At 40.1% G+C, this 20,491-nt stretch overlaps 1 protein-coding gene and 1 long non-coding RNA gene across 3 annotated transcripts in view; one reads left to right on the top strand and one right to left on the bottom strand.

The window, feature by feature from the left end:
- Window positions 1-20,491, top strand: part of LOC139982313 (uncharacterized) — a 156,335-nt gene that overhangs the window by 56,583 nt on the left and 79,261 nt on the right. The gene's annotated exons all lie outside the window — the stretch shown is intronic.
- LOC139982330 (uncharacterized) lies at window positions 1,764-10,639 on the bottom strand. 2 transcript variants are annotated; one of them, XR_011798134.1, is made up of 5 exons: window positions 9,981-10,639; window positions 6,557-6,809; window positions 5,797-5,986; window positions 4,932-5,047; window positions 1,764-4,430 (listed from the first exon to the last, which is right to left on the bottom strand). It is a non-coding gene; the product is annotated as an uncharacterized lncRNA (long non-coding RNA). The 2 variants fall into 2 exon arrangements; XR_011798135.1 differs by having other exon boundaries at window positions 6,557-6,804.

The following is a 20,491-nucleotide window of genomic DNA, read 5'->3' as shown; positions in this document are numbered from 1 at the left end:
TGATATGAATTCCTCCTCATTCATTCTTTTTATTTGAGCATGTCGAACGCTTGCGATAACATGTCATTACGAATCATTGCAGACGCTCACCCAAACCGTTAAAAAATACCGTCCCTCTCCCCCCATCGCTTCCTACACTGAGCTCCCAACAGTGGCGGAGCGTCAATACAGTCAGGGGCGGATGCCTCCCCCCCCCACGGACTCATAGGGACTGCTGGCGCCCTTTTCAGCTATTTATCACTTTTTTTACTTATTCGCGATTAGTGACTTTTTTATGGCGCTCTCATCTACCTATTGACATTTGTCACATTTTGTTGGCGATGACACCTATTTATTCTTCGATTAGCTGCAAATTAGCAAGGCCCGGAAAGGGTCATTTCCGGCCATATAGGGAGTATCTTTACTGATTTCTGTACGCTCTGCCCCAACCTATGGTGGCGCTCCGCTTAGATAAAGTCGAAAGCGCCCATACAGACCATTCTCACCCCCTCTTACCAATACCACTATAGCTCCGCCACGATAACAGGAGTGACTTTCCATATGTTATTGGTAGGAAATTGCAGGAATTATTGGAATCCTCAATGAAAACTATACGTAGGTAGTCTTGTTTGCGTGGGGATTGAGTTGTGTAGGTGTTACACAAAAACGTAGATATGCTTTCTTTGTTCTTGTGGAAAGCCGCTTTCACTTTGATATCCGATAAACCTGTGGTACATGCAGTGACGTAGCCAGGATTGTTCCAGTGGAGGGGGTGGGCGCTTGGGGGGGGGGCTTGACCAATTCCTGGGAGGGCGTCTTGTTACTACCTGAGTGGAGTGCCACCATGGGTTGGCGCTCAGCGTACGGGAAATTTTCAGCTATAAAGACCTCCTAGATCGTTGGAAATAACACTTCCCAGGCCTTGTAAGCTGCTCTAAAGTTTCACAGCATCCTTTATTTTGAGATCCCCATGTCTTGATATGGTCATCAAATAGTTTAGAGAAATAGAAGAAAAAAGACAATCTGGTAAGTTGCTTTGAAATATCATGACATATCTCGGCCTATGCGCTATGTCACGTCAGGTTTTTCAGCAACTATAGCCTACTGCCGGTCCGCGGTCGAAGGGTCGTTCATGAGTGGTCATCATGGAGATTCGATACCATGCAGACCAATGAATGATATATTTTTCGCACATGTAATTTTTTCGACACCCAAAATCCCAGTGGGCGGGCGACAAGCTTTCATGGGGCTGTCGCCCCCACCCCTCCCCCCCCCCCCCGCCGTTGCTACGCCACTGGGTACATGGTGCCGAAGCACATATCTTCAAAGTACTGTCTCCAACTTTCAATTGTTTCAAGCTACTATGTGACCAAAAAGAAGTTCTCAAGATGAAGTTGCAGATCTGAAAGGACCAGTATTTTTACTAGGAAACCTTTCGACCACGTACACCTTTGAAGTAGGATAGGATTACACAGTATTTGAATTCTTCATCGATCGGCTTGTATTAAATTAGCTGAAACTCTATAGACCAGTCTTGCAAGGTTTAAAAAAATGGCTCCTTACATAGTTGGCATGATTCAAATTCATCCAGTGCAAATTCATCCAGATGCAAATTCATCAATATAATTGGTCGAGAACTTGCTAGAACAGTAAGCTGTCTGAATTAGCATCTTCAGATCGATTATGGGTTTGCTGAGTTAGGGAGCAATATTTTCGAAGTACAAGGACCAACCAATGAACACAATTTTAACATAATAGGCAGAGATAAGACACTATAGCAGAAATCATTATGTCTTCTTTCTATTTATTACTGATAAATGCAAATATTTTCATTAAAAATCATTATGAAATTTCATGTTACTTTCAGAAATATATAAACAAAGCAACTTCTACAACTTCAGCTCATTCACATTCATGCTATCAGCTAGAAAATTTACCATGAGGCACATTTTCTATGAGGCATTGATGTGAATACCACTGACATAACTTGTGCTATTCAAATGGATAAAGGGCTTGGTCAAGTCATGAATAAGGCTCTGCCCCATATATTGCACATGTACAAAAAGGGTTACTGCTGTACATGCAATACTTTTTTGATGGGGGAGAGAGGGGGGGGGGAAGATGTGGTAACATGTTGAAAAGACCACATCTTTTAATATTTCATTTTTCTTTTGAACATATGCAAATGCTAGAAATGAAAGCACTTGGAAATTTCTTAGAGAGATAGGCAGTTGTTGCCCTTGCACTGCTTTGAAGTCTGTACCACTGTAAATATTGTTGAAGGAGTGGAGTTCTGCGAATCTCTTGATAGTCAAGTAATACATTTTTCTTTCACTGTTTGTTAAACAGCTCCTAGCAGTAATATGTATTTACATGACATTGTATCTGAGGTTCATTATGTAACCGGTGTTTTCTACATACAGTCAAATTAAAAACCAATGTTAAACTTGTTCACCTGCAATGGTCTAAATTCAAAAAGTACATCAATATCATAACTCTTTTGCATGTTGTATAACGGTACTGAATTTGAAGTGGATTATATTTATCAATGAATATAGCAATGTTTTGGGTAAAAGCAATTAAAGCATCCACTTGAACTTCATGTTTTCCTTGCATTGTTTGCTACTTCCTCCTATCTAGATTCGAAAGGGACATATAGATAAATGCTCAATACCTCAAACAACATTATTTAACCTTGTTTCCCACAAAAATGTTCTGTCCCAGTTTCTGTAAACTACTCGGGATAAATGGAGGGGTGGGGGGGGGGAGTTGGACAGGTTGGGAAACTAAATATTTGACAGATGTTGTATTTGACAATAAAATTCACCTTCCCAAGGAAGTAATACAATTCTTTAAGTGGCATTTTATGAAGGACCTACAGTATGTAATGATAGCAGAATTGTTTATTGCCTCCTGCTGAAATGTCCAATAAAGACTCGCAGTATTGGAATGTTCATCAGATTCCTCATTTTATAGAAACATCTGTGTTTATTGAAACTTTCCTAGGATGTTGCCAACAAGATGCAGTTGAAGTCTACTGTACCTTGTTGTCAAAGGTGGAGCTCACAAAAAGTCCTATCAACTAGTCTTATTCAAGCAGTGGCAACATATGGGAAAAAAGAAAAGCAAAATATGGTACAATTTTGTTAATATTATTTTGAACTATTTATCCCAACACCCTATCCTCCTTTTAAGACTTTTGCAAGCTTGTAAACCAGTTACAGCACTCATGCAACATGATATGACAAAGGTTCATTGTCAGAACATGAAACTAGCAATTTGGAGTAAATTTGTTAAAAGAATGATGAAGTTAATACACTGAAATATTGAATGGGGCTCAAAAGAGCTTAAGAAGTCTTTTGAGGTACATTACTTGTTCTGATAAATATATTAATTGCCCTAAGATTCAGCTATTAAAGCAGCTACTAGTCAGATACTAGATAGTATGGGATCATGAAGGTTTTCAGATTTTACCTATATTGGCCTCAAATAACCTTTGACTTGGCTAAGAGCACTCAGCACATGATACACCTGCATACAAACTTCCATTCATCATTCCAATATTGAACTATCATGTTAACATGGCTTTCAGTTTCATATATCTAGTTATCTCACATGGGCTTCTGCTATACTGTACAAATTTATAGAATAGTACTCAATGTCAGAAACCTATATGCACTACATATGACTACCAACTTTTCCTTGTTGAGTTAGATGCTCTATGTTACTCTACTGACCTTGAGTAGCCTTTGACCCTCAATGAAGCCAACACCTACTGAAAATTCCAGTATAAATATAAACTTAATGAAATGATTCAGAAAATACTTTAACAGAAAGGAAAACTATTATAAACACTTCTGTTCATACTGACCTCAGCGTAAACAATTTAGAGACCAAGAACATATGGTATAATAACTATTAGCTAACATTTCTTCCTTCTACTCTGCAATTTTGAGAGAACAATAAGCAAAATTGATACTGGCAAATGTAACATAGCAACAATAACAATAATTCACAAATGATGATGACATCAGAAAAAGTAGCAACCAAGACAATGATGATGATTTGAAAATCTTAATGAGCAATCCTAAATGTAACTAGAATATCACTTTTAGTAGAGCAGGGTTCTCACAAGCACGTTCTAAGCTGGCGGTGGTCGTGGTTTGAATATGATTTTGCCTCTCCCTGCATGGTTTGAAAGTTTAGCGCCCGGGCTGAACATTTATGAACCAGGAAAAGCTTGCTGCGACTTATCTGGTCCGAAAAAATTATAGCATGAGGTTAATTTCCTCCTGGGTGCATAATTATCATAACAGTTCAAGAATTTTTACCAAAGGTGATCATATTTGAATATCTGGAGTCGGCTCGGACTTGAAGGGTCTTGGATTTGGCTCATACCAAGTGAGCTCGGACTTGGCTCAGACTCTGGCTAATTGGACTCGACTACAGCTCTGCCATAAATATAAAAAGATAATGGATTGTTAATAATTTATTATATGATGTTGAGAAGGTAGAGACTTAGAAAGTTAACTCCTAAATGTAATGGATAGCATTAAACTGTTCGTTTCACTAACAAAAGGATTCTCAAATACAGTACTAGCAACATTACAGCTGAAATAATGGATCACCAATACGATGCAGTGAAGAAAGGGAGTTAGTTAGTTTCACTAATAAAAGGATACCACATGCAGTACCAACAAGAGGGATGCCCATTATATTGAGGGTCCACTAGACTTAAGGTTTGCTAGACCCAACACCCCCATTGTGGGAAGCATTATTGAGCGTCTAGTTAGCATTTATTGGGTAACTGAAAGTATTGAAGGACCTTGGTGACTCCCCTTCCAGTAGTTTTATAACATTTATGAACCAGGAAGAGCTTGCTGCCCCTTATCTGGTCCGAAAAAATTATAGCATGAGGTACATAATTATCATAACAGTTCAAGAATTTTTACCAAAGGTGATCTTTGGTATCTGGAGTCGGCTCGGACTTGAGGGGTCTTGTATTTGGCTCAGACCAGATGGACTCGGACTTGGAACGGGCTCTGGCTAATTGGACTCAACTACAGCTCTGCCATAAATATAAAGAGATAATGGATTGTTAGTAATTTATTATATGATGTTGTGAAGGTAGACACTTAGAGAGTACTCCTAAATGTAATGGATAGCATTAAACTCTTTGTTTCACTAACAACAGGATTCTCAAATACAGTACTAGCAACATTACAACTAGAATAGTTGATTACCAATACGCTGCAGTGAAGTAAGGGAGTTTAATAAAGAGCATCCCTCAATGTAATGACTAGGATGAAACTCTTAGTTTCACTAACAAAAGTATACCACATGCACTTACCAACATGGGGGGGGGGGGAGGATGCCCATTACATTGAGGGTCCACTAGACTTAAGGTTTGCTAGACCCAACATACCCATTGTGGGAAGCATTATTGAGCATCTAGTTAGCATTAATTGGGTAACTGAAGTATTAAAAGACCTTAGTGTCTCCCCTGCCAGCAGTATAACAACTGGAATAATGGATTGGTGAAACAATGTTTTATTTGATGAGGAACAGATACAGTGAAGTAAGGGAGTACATGAATAATAGTTAATGCAATGAATATGATTAAAATCTTTGTTTTACTAACGAAAATTATTCTCAAATACAGCAACATAAGAATTTGTATAAATGGATTATTAATAATGAATTTTATGATGCTGTGAAGGAAGAAAATTCATTAACAAATTTTAATTTGTATGCTGCATGTCATATACCTGTCCAGAAACTAAAAAGAAAAATTCAAACTCATAGAATGCACCGTACCTGGCTCCAAGCAATGACATATAAATCTAGTCCTCATTGTATCTACAGAAGTTGTTTGTCCAATTTTAATCGAAAGCCTTTCCTTTCATTGAAAATTTTGATCTTCAGTAAAAATATTCTTCTGTCTGCAGATTTTATTGATGACAGTACTTCCTTCTCTTGTGGAGAAATTCCACCAGCTCTTGTTAACCTACAACAAACCAAAACAACATTTCAATCATATGTCAAAGTTTCACTGAAGTACATTCCATGTAAATATTTTTTTAAAGCCTCACATTTTGATATTGACATTGTTGCAAAAGGTACAAATAAACACATCATAATCAAGGTTAAAATGTGATGGTGTGTTAACACCTCAAGTCTTTGCTTCACAATCCTACCTACAATTCATTCCAGCCTGCCAGATGGCAGATTTACAGTACATTTGGTTTTCAAAGACTACACATTAAGTCATTTCAATTCTGATAACATTCTATGATGGTGGAAGTAGCAAAGTAAAACAAAAGGTTTGGCAGTGGACTTGGTGGGAAGTGGAAAGTCTTTCTTACATTACTTTGTTAGCCGTTGCCTTAGATCGTTTTCATTTTTTGAAAATAAACAGCAAATTTTCATCATCTTTTTTCCTGTTGAAACTTAGTACAGTAAATTTATATTATGTATAGTGTGTGTTGATCAGACTTAGAGGATATTAAAGGGAAGACTTTAGAAAACTAATTTCAGGTCATAGGGATTTAAAATATATCTCACAGTCAATACTTACTGAATATTAAAGACAACTAGGGATGTTTGCAATATATGCTTGTGGGAGCTCCTTATTTCCATATAAGCCATTTCTCGCTGCATCCCATGGTCAGCATGAACCAGCAGCTCAAAGTTACAGTATTTTGATATCCTGTGTCGACCTTGAAATTGCAGCCCTGTACTTCTTGCAATAAAGTGGAGCATATCTGCTGTGGTGTTCTCATTCTGCATTCATGCATTCCTCAAATTGTGCCAAATTTAAGCAATCTTTTCTGACAAGAGAATGAACATAAATAAGTCCAGATAATTGTTTCATAAATTGCAGGTGGAAGTCTTGACAGTGCAGTTCCCTATTTGATGTCAATACTTAGTGTACATGTTGTCCAATATTCATGTCAGTTTAGTTAATTTAGCTATCACTTTTTTCATGGAAACCGCATATATGCAACAATTGAGAAAAATGCCACACTACTAAGTTTGAATATTGATCTATTATTTGGTATGTAAGTTGTAGCCAGGAATTTAGCATGCAATCACTTCAAGAGATTGACTGAGTATTCATGCATGGTTCAATGCCTCATCCCGCATGCAGTTCATTTACTTAAAAATTGCATGCACCCTACACTATGTATACCGGTACATTTAGTCCCTCAACGTATCATTTGGGGTTTAAGCTCAGGACTACTTGTGTACACAGACTTTGGCATTATGACTGAGCTCATTTTTAATGTTTGGTTTCAATGATGTTGAAACTTTCCACTCACGATGGCATATGGGTGCGTGTGCATTGGTAGGAGTATATACTGTGTTTGTGATCCTAGCTTGTAAACACAGTTTCTCATGACAGTAAGCTTTATTGGACAGATCTCATAGTTGGTACAGTATGTATGTATAGATGCATCACAAGTACAAGAAGCCTATTGTTTTTGGGGAAGGTCAAAGGAAATTTAGGTAAAAATGGTCAAATTGTGAAAACTCAATTTGAAGCATGGATAGATCTATTTATTGGTATGTCTAGGCCAGTGGTTGGGTCAACAGGACAAACTTGTGAAAACCTTATTTAAACCATACATCTCAAAGCAGGGTACACTAGCTTGCAGAGATATATAATGTTTAGTATCATGTTATATCGCCACAGAAGGCTTTCAGTGTTCTTTTTAGATCCCCAACTGTCACTTTGAAAATGTTGTTTATCACAGTTCTCAATAGTTTTTTGCTGTATATTATTAAGATACAATACGTTGTACATGCAGCCTACACATATACAGTAGCATACATGTCAGATTGACAAATTCATAAAATGAAACTTATTACATAATGGAAACCATGTGCAGTGCAGTTTGCATAATGGTGATCTATTTATACACCCAACCAGCTAGTATCGGATCATAGCAACGTGTTACCACATGTATGCATTTAAGTGTTTTGTCACACAGTACAGTGCTAACATCATACAAGGGAGTTTTATTTGTTCCATAACAACTCTGATCATAATAGCCTGTTCGTGCAGGGAGTTGTAATGGAACAACTCCCTGGTTTGTGCTACAGTATGGACATGAGAACTATCTAGTGCCTGTTGAACATTAGTCTTGTGCATTTTCATGTTACTTACTAACACCAAATTACTGCACACAGATGGTCATTTTTAAAAGTATGAAAACTGAATACAATCAAGAGCTTTTATTTGGACATGATACCCAATATGAAACTACTTTAGTTGCACATACTGTATGTATGCTGGTTTTTATCATGAATGATTTTTATAGGAGCCATGATTTTTTTATTTTTTATGAAGTAGGTCTGGATTCCCTTGGCATTATAACCTGATTGAAATTTAACCTCTGTGATTGCACTAATATGTGAGACCATTGATCAACCTAATTGATAGCTTTTAATGATGAAGACACTGATAACAATTTCATAACTCATTAGTGTGAACACAATGCAAGGTTCAATGAGGTACTGTTTACTTCCTTAAAATGTATAGCTGGTGGTTTTTCAACATACTCTAATCCTTTCAAATATGTTACATTGAATCTTTACACTTTTCCATTGATATATCACAGACTGTGTTTTTTGTTATGGGACTCTGTAAAACTGGATCAAACCTAGCAATTTTGGACAAAGAATTTGCTCTTTTCGCAAAAACTCCTAAGTGCTCAAGTGACTGTACAGTAGGTCACCCTGTGAAGGCATTGTGGGACTTTGAGGAATACTTTTGATCAAGCTATTACTTCAGCACTAGTAACACTACCCACATCATAACGTTAATATCAAAATGCCTAAATAACTTAGCCATGATTGCGTTGTTATTCTAAAATGAATACTCAATTGTTTACCTTCAGCCATGATTCATCCCATAGGTGCAGGGGGAAAAAACTCATGTTGTACACTGCTACACTGAGGCCCTGTGTGACTTAGTTCTCTGAATCAGAACCAATGACACACCACTACTACTGTACGCACAGGGCTAAGTGATGCACACTAACACATATAGAGAATATTGTGGGGATGAATATTGTACCGAGACGGCAAACGTTTTCACATTTTTTACTTTTGTAACTCGTTTATGGAATCTATCTGGCCCTTTCTTTTACTGTAGTGTTCCGTTTGCTTGAGTATCTGTTTTTGTGGAGTTGTGACTTTCTGACTGCCTTATTTTATGGCAGAGAGATTGAGACATACCCAAAGATTTATATTTCGTGAAATGGTTCAAAATTGCATCGCACGAATGCAAGTTCTTTCATACCCCTAAATTGACACATCTGTCGATAAGCTTACTGTAGTGAAGGCCTAAGTAAACATCCATTATCTTTGGATGCTGTTTGCTATGCTCTGAGCCTCTAACCTCAGACAGGTCAGGTCCCAGAGATTAGTGGTATTATATTGAGGTAATTTTGGTTATTTGTAGGGAGTAAGATTTCCAAATGCCCAAAACATGCACAAACACAATTTGATCAGCATATACCTGAAATGGATTCAAACTCATGAAATATTTAACTCTGCTTGGCTGCAAAAAGTTATGGTTGCCTGCTGTATACAGTAGTTGCTAGTACTAGCTACAGTAGTAGTAGGCTAGTATAGTAATAGTAGTACTAGTAGTAGGCCTAGTAATATTTGGAGGTGCGTCAATTATTAAGCCTTTACTTTAAAGATCTGGAAGATCACCAGGCTGCAAAATGTGTAGGTTGACCAGTCTGTTACAAGTATATACTTTAATTTATTTATCACATTTTATATTCCGAGTATCAGCAAAGGGAGTAGCAGGCAGCTGTGATTTACCATAGCCAGTAATACTGATAGGTCCAATTTAGGGCTAACGTTAGGCCTAGGCTAGTCTACTCTAACTCTAACCATGGTCTTACTTTATTTGTGTTCAGCATGAAGGTATTTACTCTAAATGTTATTAATATATCCGGAACACTTTTAAGGAATTTACTTACAATGCATATACTCCACCAAAGTTCCAAAAGCCAACTTCAAATGGGCAACGTTTACGGTAACCTGCGGCACTTTCCTTTGTAGACTACATGGCTAGGCCCACATAAAGTAACGTTGAATGTAGGCTATTGGGATAGCAACGATACGATCCGATCGACTGCCCTACCACCGAACACAGAAAGAACTGCTTATATATGGGGGCGTTGTTTCGTTACGTGTAAATTTGCCAGTTAAAATAGAAACTCTTATTTTCTTAAATATCCCAAATTAATGGAAGAAAAAGTACAATTACGAAGATTTCAGTGTAATTAGAGGAACCTTTAAGTTTCGGAACTATATATAGCCGCATTTGGTCAAAATCGAGGTGTAAAGTTGGGATCAACATATATACCATGTTCGTAATTCTGTTATATACCCTTCGGAATTACCTCCACTTTTGAAGGGAAATTTTACCCTTTAAATGAACGATTTTTTTTTTGTAACTTCGGAATTGAAAAGTTTATGAGGTTTTCTCTTAACTCGAAATAATCATTCCTCAAAGGGAGTGAAATTGATTGAACAAGAAGACCCTAGACTTAGGTTTACCTGGTGTCAGGTAAACCTATCCCCGAGGTAAACCTAAGTCCCAGCTATCATGCTATGAAGTAAACCAAAATACCAATGTGTATATATATATATATATATATATATTCAAAAATATTTCAATAGGGTATATATATATATTCAAAAATATTTCAATAGGGTGATTACCAGGAATCTAAGCCAAAATTAACTGTCGATGTGTTCAATGGGAAATAATGGCGAATTTATTTATTCTGGAGGCCGTTAAATAAACTGTGACATTTAAACATTACATCGGAGATTTAGTAATTGAAACTATTTCGAACCCAGCATTTATGGCGAAAAACGTACCATATGTGAAATATTTCAAATTTAACCGTTGCTCTAAAAATGGAAAACTGCTTTGACTATAGAGAGACTTCCACGCATTGTCGTTATCCAAAGGGTGAAATCTATCCTTGTTACAAAAGTATTATTCATCAAACGTGAAGAGGTAACAGTGACATTATCTGGTTTGCCATTTTCAAGTCCGTTTAAGGTAAAAGAAATGTTAACAGCAGGTCTGCTACCAACAGCATAACACGAAACATGCACCGATTTCTTGTTTGGAATGTTAACTGCTTTTTCACCGTCGTAGTAAGAGTAATTACCGACATTCATGAATATAGTAGGAGGAACTTGAGAATAAATAAGGTAGAAATAAAAATAATTTATAAGGTAATGCCGCCTTTAGAAGAAATATACTTTTCTTAGTCGTTGCTTATTTTTTTTTTTTTTTATATATTCAACACTGAATTTGTCGTTATATTTATAATAGAAAGTATTTTAGTAGTTCGCACAATGATATGTTATAGCATTTATGTTTACTGCAAGGTTTATATGTTTCACAAATTGGTGTATTTGATAACGATAAGTAAGGGTATGCATAATAAAGTGTTTGTCGATATTGCAGGATGTAAATAATTAAGAATAATACTAATCGTTCAGTTTTATGTTGAATGAAGTCTTTGCTAACAAACTGATGCTTTTGTTAAGCAAATTAAACATCCCATTACATTCATTTAAAAAAAAAAAAAAACAACGGCTACAAACCTTCAACGTCTACAAAAAATGTGGACAATGTTTGATAATTCCTGACGCAGTCGTATTTTCCGATATGCATGAACGATACTGGGTTAATGTACAATGAGCTATTGCGCAGTAAGAACAGGTTAGCTGAAAATTCATCACGCACTAAAAATCCTTCGGTGAATAGCAGCGTTTCTTGAAATTTCCATTCAATTTTATCTTCTTCCATGGTTTGGCATCCTTCAAGGAGAAACGATTTGTTATATGAAAGTGATATAATATTAACATTGTTTGCAGATAAACCACACAGGAATGTTACACCGAGAGGAATCCAAACTTGAAAAAGCTTACAAACTACTTCCATCTTGTTCGTTTTTTTGCTTATCAAATATTGACATTAATCAGATATCTTTAAAGATAAAGTGAAAAGATCTTCCTGCGAGGTAAAGACTTATGAGTTTAAATGGAACAACATTCACTGCTATCGAACTGCCTATTATACTACGGATGCTTGTAAGTCACTCTTATTACTAGAACTGAATCAATTTTGCAAGCACAATTGCGACGCAAGAACTTCGAGCAGATTGTATCAACAATTCGGAAAATTAAAGTGAGTGTTAGTCACAAAGGTTAATCATTAATTGCAACAAAATAATTCGATTAAACATACTCCCTTGTAATATTATGTTTTTCATATGGACCCAACGTTCTAAGGTTCCATTATATCAAGTACACGCGAATGTGTAGGTTCCACAGCGTTGAATTTGTTTTTAAATCAATAAAATATACAGTATTTATCACTTTTCTGATGTTTTCTTACTTTCCACGATGCACTAGAGGAAAACTCACTATAGCATACGGCTCTAAAATATTTGCCTTAGAGGTGTTTGTTGACGTTTGCTGTCATAAATCATGCTGTGAAAAGTTGCTACATACGAAAAGCTGTTGTCGGAGAAGATGAAAAAGAAGTTGAGAAATTAATGCGAAAACTACAGAAAAACCAACTTCTTAATGACTTATGTCAAGTTCCTCTATTTTTTGTCATGTTTGCTCACATAACATACGAAAATGAAAAGATGGTTTTTAACTTTCAATTCAGTAATTAGCTTTTTTCGTTATATGATATCCTGCTTCCATAGTCATATGAGAATTAAAATGAAAGACGAAAACGTACAGAAATTTGAACTGTTAGAAAACGACCATAAGGCTCTTGACAAAAATTGCTTTTGAAGCATTAAGTAGAAAAAAAAAACAGAAAATAGTTTGGGACAAAGAAAAACTTCGTAATCAACTAGGATGTGAATTTTACGATCAGTATTTTCGCATTGGCATCTTTGTTGAATAAGAATTTCTAGATATAGCGGATAAAGTAAGTGACAAAAGTCATATTCAGTACAAAAAAGAGGTGAGGTTTTATCACAAACTTTTCTGCGAATGGTACGCTGCCTATTATGTTGCATAATGTTTGTCTGCTACCAGCACTTAAAATGTACACAGTTTTCTCGACAAATTAGATCCAATTGACTTACAATATGTATATCGGTTTGTATGTGGTCTTGACAAGATTGCGGCCGAAAAAGTTATTCAGTACCTGCAAAGTAAAGATGATGGAAAAAATTCGCAGTTCTGTGCATGCTTGAACAAGAAGAGAAAAGTGAAACCTTCATAAAGAGAGTATCTGATTTGGTGTCTTCTGGTGTTACATCCATTGGTAAGGATGAAGTAAACTACTGCAAAGGTCTATGCTACAAATTCTGGGTGTTGCATCGAAAAACAAGGTACATTGTAAATCAATACATGTTCAAACGATATATATATATATAATTAACTTAAACCAGAAAACTTAACTTCGGCAATCTTTAATTTGCCTGATACAACATTTATTTCAATATTTTTAATTATTGTATTTCATGAAACAAAAAGTAATATTATATATATATATATATATATATATATATATATATACATACATATATATATATACATATATATATATATATATATATATATATATATATATACATACATATATATTTATATATATATATATATATATATATATATACATACATATATATTTATATATATACATACATATATACACATATATATATATATATATATATATATATATATATATATATATATTTAGTATAATATATATATATATATACATACATATATTTATATATATATACATACATATATATATATATATATATATTTAGTATAATATATATATATATATATATAATATATATTTAGGGTGTCCGCGTACAGAGCAGAAGGCCCGTCGTTCGCATCCCGGTGGAGGCTGAAAGTTTTTCACTGTTCTTGATTTTCCAACTCATTACGTTTTTCATTTATATATATATTCATTTGCCTTTGTCGTTTACCTCCGTGCATTAACATAAAGTCTGTTCAAAGTATCTCTTTCGAGATCCGGCTTTAGGAATTACAAATGATTTTCGAGTTGGTCAGCATGAATAAGATACGTGGTATAGAATAATTATTCCCACTTGGTGAGTAGTGCTACATACGAGTTAACGCCTTATCTTTTAGACAATATACTTATGAATAGTTATGCATTCGGCGCTCAACTCCCAAGTAAATATCACCAACTATACCGTAGCCTTCGCAGGGCAGTCGGAGTAGCCAACCCTATCTGGCCAGATCCGATGAATTGGTCTGGTCATTCAATACCACTCAAAATCCCCGGCGTGTGGGGAGGATGGGCGGAACCAAGGAGGTAAGTAGCCCCACTAACCAAGCAAGGCTAACTTATAATAACTCCATACATTCTGGACAATATACTTATGCAGTTTCCCACCGAAAATGGTAGTGGGAGTCGGGAACTCACCCAAATCACACGATCCCTTAACCAACTGGAACCCCTTCCTCCCACTTCCCTTGAACGACCGTGAAACTCTTTCACCCAATAGTCATCTACTTGACCCAAGGATCTGTGTCCGAACTGGCGGACGAGACCACGCTGAGGAACAGGCGAGAAAAGCTGAGGAGGGAGAATTATAAGAATCTCCGCCAGAAGGCCTAGTAGGAGCGATCAGGATATCCAAAATGCCGGATAACCAAGATTTCTTCAGCGCTTCGTCCACCGCCCACGCTTCGGTGCTCGGCATACGAGCCATAAAGCTCGATGGATTGGAACATGTGTATTTTGGGTACACCAAATCCCTCGAAAACCGTAGAGACGACTTGCGTATGGAAGGATCACTCTTTCGGGAGCTCGAACGGTTGTGTGAAGGTGTTCAAAATTGAGTTGCGAGACCCAGGAAAGTGGACTGCTTTCTACGAAACATGGTAGACCTACACCATTGAAAACAAATTCCATGTCACGAAGCAGAGAGAAGTGGATCTCGTCCAGCCTTGGCTGTTGTAGTAGAATATCGCCGAGGTGGTATCGCCTCGGACAAGCACCACGAGTCCATACACCCTTTTCCATCAGCTCCAACGTGCGGAACAAATCATATACATTGACATGGGTCCCTATTAACTCCTCTTCCCAAACTATGGCAAATGACACGCCTTGTACATGTGCTCCCGATCCCGTGGGCTCGCGTCCGTCATGTGCGTGGAAGAGGGGGAACCGACCGGAAACGCCGCGACCTTTGTACAAGTTGGCTTCGTCGCACCATTACTGGAAGATATAGTACAGGTGCGGAGCGTCGCCCTGGTTAGTCACTTGTTGTGACTTCATCAAATACTATTTCTCTCAGCTGATCAACCACCTTAACGCCACCTCCAAGACCTTTCTGGTATCGGGTACAAGGCTTCTCGAGACTCCTCTGCAATTAACCAATTGTCCAGGTAGACAAACATATGGACTCCCAGTCTCCTCACAAAAGATGCGACCGAGCGAATAAATGTTGATAAAGATTTGGGGAACTGTGGGAAGGCCGAATAGAAGGAACGTGAATCGGTAAAATGCACCGTTTGAACGGAAGGTTAAAAGCGGCTGTTGTCCCAAACCCCTTTGTCTGCTAATAGAGAAGGCGGAGTCTGAGTATATGCCTCGACTCCTGGAGACTGAACTCTGAGCCAAGAGCGTCACGTCTGTAGTGCTCGTTCGAGGAAGCGTCACCAAACGAGTGGACGTCTGGGCTAGGAGAGGCAAAGCGTCCACAGTTCGAAAGGCCAAAATCACTTTAAACTGTAACTTTACAATGGGGATCCGGGAGGACACAACGCGACGCCTTTTCTGCAACAAAATCGAACAATATCCGAGTTCAAAAGGCCCGTGACGGGCGGCACCGACCGACTCATTCAAGGTCCCGAGGAGAAAGACCTCAAAGGAATCCTCAGGCCGTTCCGACAAGTGGTGACGGCGCAAACTTGTACTGGAATGTGACGGGACCGTACAAGAGGACCGTTGTTTTTTGGATGAAAACTCAAAAAAAAGGGACGGGCGTTTCCGTCTTTTTAAGGGGGAACGCTCTCTAAATATAACACGGTCCTGACAAGGATCATACATTCTGGTAATGAACAGAGAACTACTCAACTGGGCTTCGATCCGTGGCGGTCCCGGGAGAGTCAAAGGTTGACGGGGGATCCAATGGCTTCCTCAAACGCCTGTTTAGTGTATTGAAGCCTAGAAACCCGGCCACAAGCGAAGTTGTGCACACCTTGGTTGACACAAGGGGCCTCGTGTAATAAAGTGCGCGTATACTACTTTCGACACAGGGGAATTCTTGTAATGGTCAACCAGCGTAACCGGCGTCGTCCGAGTCTCTCTTGTAAGATCACCTAACGTATGGATACTTATTTTGTCGGTTTAAAAGATCAAAAATAAAAACGTTATTAGTAGGTGGGATGGGGAGGAGCATATGTGCCCGTATGCAATTTATATCAATATCAACAGCGGGAGGATGTTATACCGGCGCAGGGAATCCGTTCGGAGTACCATACGCAAAATCTGGCCACTCGAACGGCGGCCGAGATCATAAGTTCCCGTTGCATTAGTTTGGCCATAGAGGGATCTCGGACGGTGGGGCTCTCTGTAGCCACTCCGAGAAAAGGAACTGAAATGCCAAAATCTGTAGGCCAAAGCATCGGTCTGAAAGAACAAACATTAAAACGTTATTAGACGTTGCGAGGTGGAAGGGCATTAATGCACCGGCAGCAATGTCCATTAATATCAAGCTGGAGGACGCATCGACGAGGCAAGGAAACCATCCAAAGAACCACACGAACAAACTGGCTTCTCGAACGGCGTCCACAAATTAACAGTGCGCGGTGCATAGGTTGACCATAGAGGATATAGGGCTGTGGGGCTCACTTTAGCCTATCCGCGATTAGGAGCTGAAGTGGCGAAATCTGTAGGCAAAAGCGGGCTTCACGATCGAAACTCACGAGGTCCGGATTAGTGGGCCAAGGAGGGAACCAAACGAAGTTTCGGCGCAGCAACCTTCCCTCGTATAAGTTTTTCGAGCATGTTCGCGTAAGATTAGGCGTTAAAAGTACCTCTTTTGGCACTAGAGGGGAGCAGATACGGGTGTTGTATTTTTCCTGGCTTACTCGTATCAGCCTGTCAAAGCCACGTGGATACGCTGATAAGGCTCGGTCCGTAAAGCGGACAAACAGGTACGAAACCGCTTCGTCTACATCTATGGAAGGCAGAGACTTAGGTTGTGCCTCGTCTTCCGGAGACCGAACTCTGAGAAAAAACGTCTGGTTGGCTATGCTACAACTGGAGGATCCGTGACGTCAAATGTCATATTGAATTCACGAACCAAACGTTCGTAGTCCTCCTCCGGAATGACATCACCAAACGATTGGACGTCTGGGCCATGAGAGGCAAGGCGGTCACCGTTCGAGATGCCAAACCAACTTTTAACTGCACCGTCAGTAGGGGAATCCGGGAGGAGACGACGCTGTGCTATTTCTGCAAAAGTGAACAATGCCCGTGTTCCAGTAATAGTCATAGGGAAAAACATCAATTTCCGGTTTGTAAAGAAACAGCTGGCGCTGTTTGAAGGCCTTGGTGATGCAAGTGAGGTTTAACAAGTGGATGAGACGATTCCTGATGACGAGCAGAGTCCATATATGGGCGTGACGAACGGAAACGACCGGCTGATTTAAGGGGTCGATGAGGAAAAACCATCGAAAGGTCCTCAGGCCTTTCCGACGAGTGGTGACGGGAGGAACGCTTCTTGTAATGGGACGGGACAGGAGGAGCGTTTTTCTGACGAGGACTCAGAAAAGGAGGACGCGATACTTCGTCTCCTTAATAGGGAACACCCTCGAAATATAGGCACGGTCCTGGCAAGGATCCGGACACCTGGCAACGATCGGAGGACTACCTAACTGGGCTTCGATCAGTTAAGGTCCCGGCAGCGTTAGAGGTTAACGGTGGATACCATAGGCTTACTCAAAAGCCGGTGTGGTTAGTGGGGCCCATGAACCCGGCCCTAACACAACCCTTTGCGAAGTTGGTCACACTTGGGTTGACACAGGAGGCCCCGTAGAATCAAGCGCGTGTAGGCTACTATCGATACGCGGGAACTCCGCTACGGGTCTGCCAGCGTTGCTGGCGTCGTCGGAGGCTATCTATAAGCTGATCCCGTCGCTAACCTCAGCAATGGTTCTGCCATTTGTGGGGAGGGGGTGGGGGAGTGGGGTGAAGAACGATCGGAGCCAGACATTTCTGTGGGCAAGTAATGTCACCTTGCGTATGAAAAATACTTGCGTTGGTCTGAAAGAACAAACATTAAAACGTTATTAGACGGTGGGTGGTGGAAGGGCATGATTGCACCGGTAGCAAAGTCCATAAATATCCAAAGCGGGAAGACGCTTCGCCGACGCAGGTAAACCATCCAAAAAACCAAACGAACAAATTCGCTTCTCGAACCGCGGCCAACAATTAACAGTGCCTGGTGCATAAATTGACCATCGGGCCGCGGGTCTCACTGTAGTCTCACCGAGATAAGGAGTTAAAGTGACGAGATATTTAGGCAAAAGCGGGCTTCACGATCGAAACTCACGAGGTCCTGATTAGTCTGCCAAGGAGGGTACCAAACGACAATTCAGCGCAGCAAACTTTCCTCGCATGACTTTTTCGAGCATGTTCCCGTAAGATTAGGCGTTAAAAGTACCTCTTTTGGCACTGAAGGGGAGCAGATACGGTTGTTGTATTTTTCCTGGCTTACTCGTATCAGCCTGTCGAAGCCACGTGGATACGCTGATTAGGCTCGGTCCGTAAAGCTGAAAACAGGTACGAAACCTCTTCGTCTACTTTAATGAAAGGCGGAGACTTAGGTTGTGCCTCTTCTTCCGGAGACCGAACTCTGAGCAAAAAGCGTCTGATGGGCTGTGCTACAACTGGAGGAACCGTGACGTCAAATGTCACATTGAATTCACGAACCAAACGTTCGCAGTCCTCCTCCGAAATGACATCACCAAACGATTCGACATCTGGGCCATGATGGGCGAGACGGTCACCGTTCGAGATGCCAAACCCGCTTTTCACCGTAACGTCACTAGGGGAATCCGAGAGGAGACGACGCTGTGCTATTTCTGCAAAAGTGAACAATGCCCGTGTTCGAGTAATAGTCCTAGGGAAAAACATCAATTTCCGGTTTGTTAAGAAACAACTGGCGCTGTTTAAAGGCCTTTGTGATGCAGGTTAGGTTCACTGAGTGAGTGAGATGTTTCCTGGTGACGAGCAAAGTCCATATATGGGCGTGACGAACGGAGACGACTGGCTCCTTCAAGGGGGTGATAAGAAAAACCACCGCTGTTTAAAGGCTTTGGTGATATAGGTTAGGTTCACTGAGTGAGTGAGATGATTCCTGATGACGAGCAAAGTCCATATATGGGCGTGACGAGCGGAGACGACCGGCTCCTTCAAGGGGGTGATAAGAAAAACCACCGAAGGGTCCTCAGGCCGTTCCGACGAGTGGTGACGGGAGGAACGCTTCTTGTAATGGGACGGGACAGGAGGAGCGTTTTTCTGACGAGGACTCAGAAAAGGAGGACGCGATACTTCGTCTCCTTAATAGGGAACACCCTCGAAATATAGGCACGGTCCTGGCAAGGATCCGGACACCTGGCAACGATCGGAGGATTACCTAACTGGGCTTCGATCAGTTAAGGTCCCGGCAGCGTTAGAGGTTAACGGTGGATACCATAGGCTTACTCAAAAGCCGGTATGGTTAGTGGGGCCCATGAACCCGGCCCTAACACAACCCTTTGCGAAGTTGGTCACACTTGGGTTGACACATGAGGCCCCGTAGAATCAAGCGCGTGTAGGCTACTATCGATAAGCGGGAACTCCGCTACGGGTCTGCCAGCGTTGCTGGCGTCGTCGGAGGCTCTCTATAAGCTGATCCCGTCGCTAACCTCAGCAATGGTTCTGCCATTTGTGGGGAGTGGGGTGGGGGAGTGGGGTGAAGAACGATCGGAGCCAGACATTTCTGTGGGCAAGTAATGTCACCTTGCGTATGAAAAATACTTGCGTTGGTCTGAAAGAACAAACATTACAACGTTATTAGACGGTGGGTGGTGGAAGGGCATGATTGCACCGGTAGCAAAGTCCATAAATATCCAAAGCGGGAAGACGCTTCGCCGACGCAGGGAAACCATCCAAAAAACCAAACGAACAAATTCGCTTCTCGAACCGCGGCCAACAATTAACAGTGCCTGGTGCATAAATTGACCATCGGGCCGCGGGTCTCACTGTAGTCTCACCGAGATAAGGAGTTAAAGTGACGAGATATTTAGGCAAAAGCGGGCTTCACGATCGAAACTCACGAGGTCCTGATTAGTCTGCCAAGGAGGGTACCAAACGACAATTCAGCGCAGCAAACTTCCCTCGCATGACTTTTTCGAGCATGTTCCCGTAAGATTAGGCGTTAAAAGTACCTCT

The sequence above is a fragment of the Apostichopus japonicus genome, chromosome 16 (assembly GCF_037975245.1).
Source record: "Apostichopus japonicus isolate 1M-3 chromosome 16, ASM3797524v1, whole genome shotgun sequence".
In the NCBI taxonomy this organism is placed as follows: Eukaryota; Metazoa; Echinodermata; class Holothuroidea; order Aspidochirotida; family Stichopodidae; genus Apostichopus; species Apostichopus japonicus.
The sequence above is the reverse complement of the archived record's forward strand: the minus strand, read 5'-3'. Positions and strand labels throughout refer to the sequence as shown.